Source organism: Salmo salar, chromosome ssa03 (genome assembly GCF_905237065.1).
Source record: "Salmo salar chromosome ssa03, Ssal_v3.1, whole genome shotgun sequence".
NCBI lineage: Eukaryota > Metazoa > Chordata > Actinopteri > Salmoniformes > Salmonidae > Salmo > Salmo salar.
In genome coordinates this window covers 99,564,405-99,571,904 of record NC_059444.1, presented here as the reverse complement: position 1 = coordinate 99,571,904, position 7,500 = coordinate 99,564,405, and the positions used below count along the sequence as shown (strand labels likewise).

Genomic DNA, 7,500 nt, shown 5'->3' with positions numbered 1-7,500 from the left:
AGTATTAACCCATAGAGGTTATTAACCTGTTGGGGGGGCAGTATTAACCCATAGAGGTTATTAACCTGTTGGGGGGGCAGTATTAACCCACAGAGGTTATTAACCTGTTGGGGGGCAGTATTAACCCATAGAGGTTATTAACCTGTTGGGGGGCAGTATTAACCCATAGAGGTTATTAACCTGTTGGGGGGGCAGTATTAACCCATAGAGGTTATTAACCTGTTGGGGGGCAGTATTAACCCATAGAGGTTATTAACCTGTTGGGGGGGCAGTATTAACCCATAGAGGTTATTAACCTGTTGGGGGGCAGTATTAACCCATAGAGGTTATTAACCTGTTGGGGGCAGTATTAACCCATAGAGGTTATTAACCTGTTGGGGGGCAGTATTAACCCATAGAGGTTATTAACCTGTTGGGGGGGCAGTATTAACCCATAGAGGTTATTAACCTGTTGGGGGGGCAGTATTAACCCATAGAGGTTATTAACCTGTTGGGGGGCAGTATTAACCCATAGAGGTTATTAACCTGTTGGGGGGCAGTATTAACCCATAGAGGTTATTAACCTGTTGGGGGGCAGTATTAACCCATAGAGGTTATTAACCTGTTGGGGGGCAGTATTAACCCATAGAGGTTATTAACCTGTTGGGGGGCAGTATTAACCCATAGAGGTTATTAACCTGTTGGGGGGCAGTATTAACCCATAGAGGTTATTAACCTGTTGGGGGGGCAGTATTAACCCATAGAGGTTATTAACCTGTTGGGGGGGCAGTATTAACCCATAGAGGTTATTAACCTGTTGGGGGGGGCAGTATTAACCCATAGAGGTTATTAACCTGTTGGGGGGCAGTATTAACCCATAGAGGTTATTAACCTGTTGGGGGGGCAGTATTAACCCATAGAGGTTATTAACCTGTTGGGGGGGCAGTATTAACCCATAGAGGTTATTAACCTGTTGGGGGGGCAGTATTAACCCATAGAGGTTATTAACCTGTTGGGGGGCAGTATTAACCCATAGAGGTTATTAACCTGTTGGGGGGGCAGTATTAACCCATAGAGGTTATTAACCTGTTGGGGGGCAGTATTAACCCATAGAGGTTATTAACCTGTTGGGGGGCAGTATTAACCCACAGAGGTTATTAACCTGTTGGGGGGGCAGTATTAACCCATAGAGGTTATTAACCTGTTGGGGGGCAGTATTAACCCATAGAGGTTATTAACCTGTTGGGGGGGCAGTATTAACCCATAGAGGTTATTAACCTGTTGGGGGGGCAGTATTAACCCATAGAGGTTATTAACCTGTTGGGGGCAGTATTAACCCATAGAGGTTATTAACCTGTTGGGGGGGCAGTATTAACCCATAGAGGTTATTAACCTGTTGGGGGGGCAGTATTAACCCATAGAGGTTATTAACCTGTTGGGGGGCAGTATTAACCCATAGAGGTTATTAACCTGTTGGGGGGGCAGTATTAACCCATAGAGGTTATTAACCTGTTGGAGGGAGTATTAACCCATAGAGGTTATTAACCTGTTGGGGGGGCAGTATTAACCCATAGAGGTTATTAACCTGTTGGGGGGGCAGTATTAACCCATAGAGGTTATTAACCTGTTGGGGGGGGCAGTATTAACCCATAGAGGTTATTAACCTGTTGGGGGGGCAGTATTAACCCATAGAGGTTATTAACCTGTTGGGGGGGCAGTATTAACCCACAGAGGTTATTAACCTGTTGGGGGCAGTATTAACCCATAGAGGTTATTAACCTGTTGGGGGGCAGTATTAACCCATAGAGGTTATTAACCTGTTGGGGGGGCAGTATTAACCCATAGAGGTTATTAACCTGTTGGGGGGCAGTATTAACCCATAGAGGTTATTAACCTGTTGGGGGGGCAGTATTAACCCATAGAGGTTATTAACCTGTTGGGGGGGCAGTATTAACCCATAGAGGTTATTAACCTGTTGGGGGCAGTATTAACCCATAGAGGTTATTAACCTGTTGGGGGGCAGTATTAACCCATAGAGGTTATTAACCTGTTGGGGGGCAGTATTAACCCATAGAGGTTATTAACCTGTTGGGGGGCAGTATTAACCCATAGAGGTTATTAACCTGTTGGGGGGGCAGTATTAACCCATAGAGGTTATTAACCTGTTGGGGGGGCAGTATTAACCCATAGAGGTTATTAACCTGTTGGGGGGCAGTATTAACCCATAGAGGTTATTAACCTGTTGGGGGGCAGTATTAACCCATAGAGGTTATTAACCTGTTGGGGGGGCAGTATTAACCCACAGAGGTTATTAACCTGTTGGGGGCAGTATTAACCCATAGAGGTTATTAACCTGTTGGGGGGCAGTATTAACCCATAGAGGTTATTAACCTGTTGGGGGGCAGTATTAACCCATAGAGGTTATTAACCTGTTGGGGGGCAGTATTAACCCATAGAGGTTATTAACCTGTTGGGGGGCAGTATTAACCCATAGAGGTTATTAACCTGTTGGGGGGCAGTATTAACCCATAGAGGTTATTAACCTGTTGGGGGCAGTATTAACCCATAGAGGTTATTAACCTGTTGGGGGGGCAGTATTAACCCATAGAGGTTATTAACCTGTTGGGGGGCAGTATTAACCCATAGAGGTTATTAACCTGTTGGGGGGGCAGTATTAACCCATAGAGGTTATTAACCTGTTGGGGGGGCAGTATTAACCCATAGAGGTTATTAACCTGTTGGGGGGCAGTATTAACCCATAGAGGTTATTAACCTGTTGGGGGCAGTATTAACCCATAGAGGTTATTAACCTGTTGGGGGGGCAGTAAACCCCAGAGGTTATTAACCTGTTGGGGGCATTAACCCAGAGGTTATTAACCTGTTGGGGGGGCAGTATTAACCCATAGAGGTTATTAACCTGTTGGGGGGGCAGTATTAACCCATAGAGGTTATTAACCTGTTGGGGGGGGCAGTATTAACCCATAGAGGTTATTAACCTGTTGGGGGGCAGTATTAACCCATAGAGGTTATTAACCTGTTGGGGGGCGTATTAACCCATAGAGGTTATTAACCTGTTGGGGGGGGCAGTATTAACCCATAGAGGTTATTAACCTGTTGGGGGGCAGTATTAACCCATAGAGGTTATTAACCTGTTGAGGGGTATTAACCCATAGAGGTTATTAACCTGTTGGGGGGCAGAGTATTAACCCACTAGAGGTTATTAACCTGTTGGGGGGGCAGTATTAACCCACAGAGGTTATTAACCTGTTGGGGGGCAGTATTAACCCATAGAGGTTATTAACCTGTTGGGGGGGGCAGTATTAACCCATAGAGGTTATTAACCTGTTGGGGGGGCAGTATTAACCCATAGAGGTTATTAACCTGTTGGGGGGCAGTATTAACCCATAGAGGTTATTAACCTGTTGGGGGGGCAGTATTAACCCATAGAGGTTATTAACCTGTTGGGGGCAGTATTAACCCATAGAGGTTATTAACCTGTTGGGGGGCAGTATTAACCCATAGAGGTTATTAACCTGTTGGGGGGGGCAGTATTAACCCATAGAGGTTATTAACCTGTTGGGGGGCAGTATTAACCCATAGAGGTTATTAACCTGTTGGGGGGCAGTATTAACCCATAGAGGTTATTAACCTGTTGGGGGGCAGTATTAACCCATAGAGGTTATTAACCTGTTGGAGGGCAGTATTAACCCATAGAGGTTATTAACCTGTTGGGGGGGGCAGTATTAACCCATAGAGGTTATTAACCTGTTGGGGGGCAGTATTAACCCATAGAGGTTATTAACCTGTTGGGGGGGCAGTATTAACCCATAGAGGTTATTAACCTGTTGGGGGGCAGTATTAACCCATAGAGGTTATTAACCTGTTGGGGGGGCAGTATTAACCCATAGAGGTTATTAACCTGTTGGGGGGGCAGTATTAACCCATAGAGGTTATTAACCTGTTGGGGGGCAGTATTAACCCATAGAGGTTATTAACCTGTTGGGGGGGCAGTATTAACCCATAGAGGTTATTAACCTGTTGGGGGGGGCAGTATTAACCCATAGAGGTTATTAACCTGTTGGGGGGGCAGTATTAACCCATAGAGGTTATTAACCTGTTGGGGGGCAGTATTAACCCATAGAGGTTATTAACCTGTTGGGGGGCAGTATTAACCCATAGAGGTTATTAACCTGTTGGGGGGCAGTATTAACCCATAGAGGTTATTAACCTGTTGGGGGGCAGTATTAACCCATAGAGGTTATTAACCTGTTGGGGGGGCAGTATTAACCCATAGAGGTTATTAACCTGTTGGGGGGGGCAGTATTAACCCATAGAGGTTATTAACCTGTTGGGGGGGCAGTATTAACCCATAGAGGTTATTAACCTGTTGGGGGGGCAGTATTAACCCATAGAGGTTATTAACCTGTTGGGGGGGCAGTATTAACCCATAGAGGTTATTAACCTGTTGGGGGGCAGTATTAACCCATAGAGGTTATTAACCTGTTGGGGGGCAGTATTAACCCATAGAGGTTATTAACCTGTTGGGGGGGGCAGTATTAACCCATAGAGGTTATTAACCTGTTGGGGGGGCAGTATTAACCCATAGAGGTTATTAACCTGTTGGGGGGGCAGTATTAACCCATAGAGGTTATTAACCTGTTGGGGGCAGTATTAACCCATAGAGGTTATTAACCTGTTGGGGGGCAGTATTAACCCACAGAGGTTATTAACCTGTTGGGGGGGCAGTATTAACCCATAGAGGTTATTAACCTGTTGGGGGGGCAGTATTAACCCATAGAGGTTATTAACCTGTTGGGGGGCAGTATTAACCCATAGAGGTTATTAACCTGTTGGGGGGGCAGTATTAACCCATAGAGGTTATTAACCTGTTGGGGGGGCAGTATTAACCCATAGAGGTTATTAACCTGTTGGGGGGGCAGTATTAACCCATAGAGGTTATTAACCTGTTGGGGGGCAGTATTAACCCATAGAGGTTATTAACCTGTTGGGGGGCAGTATTAACCCATAGAGGTTATTAACCTGTTGGGGGGGGCAGTATTAACCCATAGAGGTTATTAACCTGTTGGGGGGGGCAGTATTAACCCATAGAGGTTATTAACCTGTTGAAGGCAGTATTAACCCATAGAGGTTATTAACCTGTTGGGGGGGCAGTATTAACCCATAGAGGTTATTAACCTGTTGGGGGGGCAGTATTAACCCATAGAGGTTATTAACCTGTTGGGGGCAGTATTAACCCATAGAGGTTATTAACCTGTTGGGGGGGGCAGTATTAACCCATAGAGGTTATTAACCTGTTGGGGGGGCAGTATTAACCCATAGAGGTTATTAACCTGTTGGGGGGCAGTATTAACCCATAGAGGTTATTAACCTGTTGGGGGGCAGTATTAACCCATAGAGGTTATTAACCTGTTGGGGGGCAGTATTAACCCATAGAGGTTATTAACCTGTTGGGGGGGCAGTATTAACCCATAGAGGTTATTAACCTGTTGGGGGGCAGTATTAACCCATAGAGGTTATTAACCTGTTGGGGGGGCAGTATTAACCCATAGAGGTTATTAACCTGTTGGGGGGGGCAGTATTAACCCACAGAGGTTATTAACCTGTTGGGGGGGCAGTATTAACCCATAGAGGTTATTAACCTGTTGGGGGGGCAGTATTAACCCATAGAGGTTATTAACCTGTTGGGGGGGCAGTATTAACCCATAGAGGTTATTAACCTGTTGGGGGGCAGTATTAACCCATAGAGGTTATTAACCTGTTGGGGGGGCAGTATTAACCCATAGAGGTTATTAACCTGTTGGGGGGGCAGTATTAACCCATAGAGGTTATTAACCTGTTGGGGGGCAGTATTAACCCATAGAGGTTATTAACCTGTTGGGGGGGCAGTATTAACCCATAGAGGTTATTAACCTGTTGGGGGGCAGTATTAACCCATAGAGGTTATTAACCTGTTGGGGGGCAGTATTAACCCACAGAGGTTATTAACCTGTTGGGGGGCAGTATTAACCCATAGAGGTTATTAACCTGTTGGGGGGCAGTATTAACCCATAGAGGTTATTAACCTGTTGGGGGGCGTATTAACCTGTTGGGGGGGCAGTATTAACCCATAGAGGTTATTAACCTGTTGGGGGGCAGTATTAACCCATAGAGGTTATTAACCTGTTGGGGGGGCAGTATTAACCCATAGAGGTTATTAACCTGTTGGGGGGGGCAGTATTAACCCATAGAGGTTATTAACCTGTTGGGGGGCAGTATTAACCCATAGAGGTTATTAACCTGTTGGGGGGCAGTATTAACCCATAGAGGTTATTAACCTGTTGGGGGGGCAGTATTAACCCATAGAGGTTATTAACCTGTTGGGGGGCAGTATTAACCCATAGAGGTTATTAACCTGTTGGGGGGCAGTATTAACCCATAGAGGTTATTAACCTGTTGGGGGCAGTATTAACCCATAGAGGTTATTAACCTGTTGGGGGGGCAGTATTAACCCATAGAGGTTATTAACCTGTTGGGGGGGGCAGTATTAACCCATAGAGGTTATTAACCTGTTGGGGGGGCAGTATTAACCCATAGAGGTTATTAACCTGTTGGGGGGGCAGTATTAACCCATAGAGGTTATTAACCTGTTGGGGGGGCAGTATTAACCCATAGAGGTTATTAACCTGTTGGGGGGGCAGTATTAACCCATAGAGGTTATTAACCTGTTGGGGGGGGCAGTATTAACCCATAGAGGTTATTAACCTGTTGGGGGGGCAGTATTAACCCATAGAGGTTATTAACCTGTTGGGGGGCAGTATTAACCCATAGAGGTTATTAACCTGTTGGGGGGCAGTATTAACCCATAGAGGTTATTAACCTGTTGGGGGGCAGTATTAACCCATAGAGGTTATTAACCTGTTGGGGGGCAGTATTAACCCATAGAGGTTATTAACCTGTTGGGGGGCAGTATTAACCCATAGAGGTTATTAACCTGTTGGGGGGGCAGTATTAACCCATAGAGGTTATTAACCTGTTGGGGGGGCAGTATTAACCCATAGAGGTTATTAACCTGTTGGGGGGGCAGTATTAACCCATAGAGGTTATTAACCTGTTGGGGGGCAGTATTAACCCATAGAGGTTATTAACCTGTTGGGGGGGCAGTATTAACCCATAGAGGTTATTAACCTGTTGGGGGGCAGTATTAACCCATAGAGGTTATTAACCTGTTGGGGGGGCAGTATTAACCCATAGAGGTTATTAACCTGTTGGGGGGGCAGTATTAACCCATAGAGGTTATTAACCTGTTGGGGGGGCAGTATTAACCCATAGAGGTTATTATCCATGCGTGGTACTGGACAGCTTTCACAACAGATCCGTCTACTGCAGCACAGGAATGTAAATCCTGTTGTCGTTCACACAAGGAGTTTCCTGCTCGATTATTGAAGTGTGAACTAATATAATCTCTCTCTCTCTCTCTCTCTCTTTCTCTCGGTCTCTTTCTCGGTCTCTCTCTCTCTCTCT

The 7,500-nt window shown here is 45.6% G+C and overlaps 1 protein-coding gene across 2 annotated transcripts in view; it reads left to right on the top strand.

Annotated features, from left to right (window-relative positions):
- Positions 1-7,500, top strand: part of emp2 (epithelial membrane protein 2) — a 37,549-nt gene that overhangs the window by 19,052 nt on the left and 10,997 nt on the right.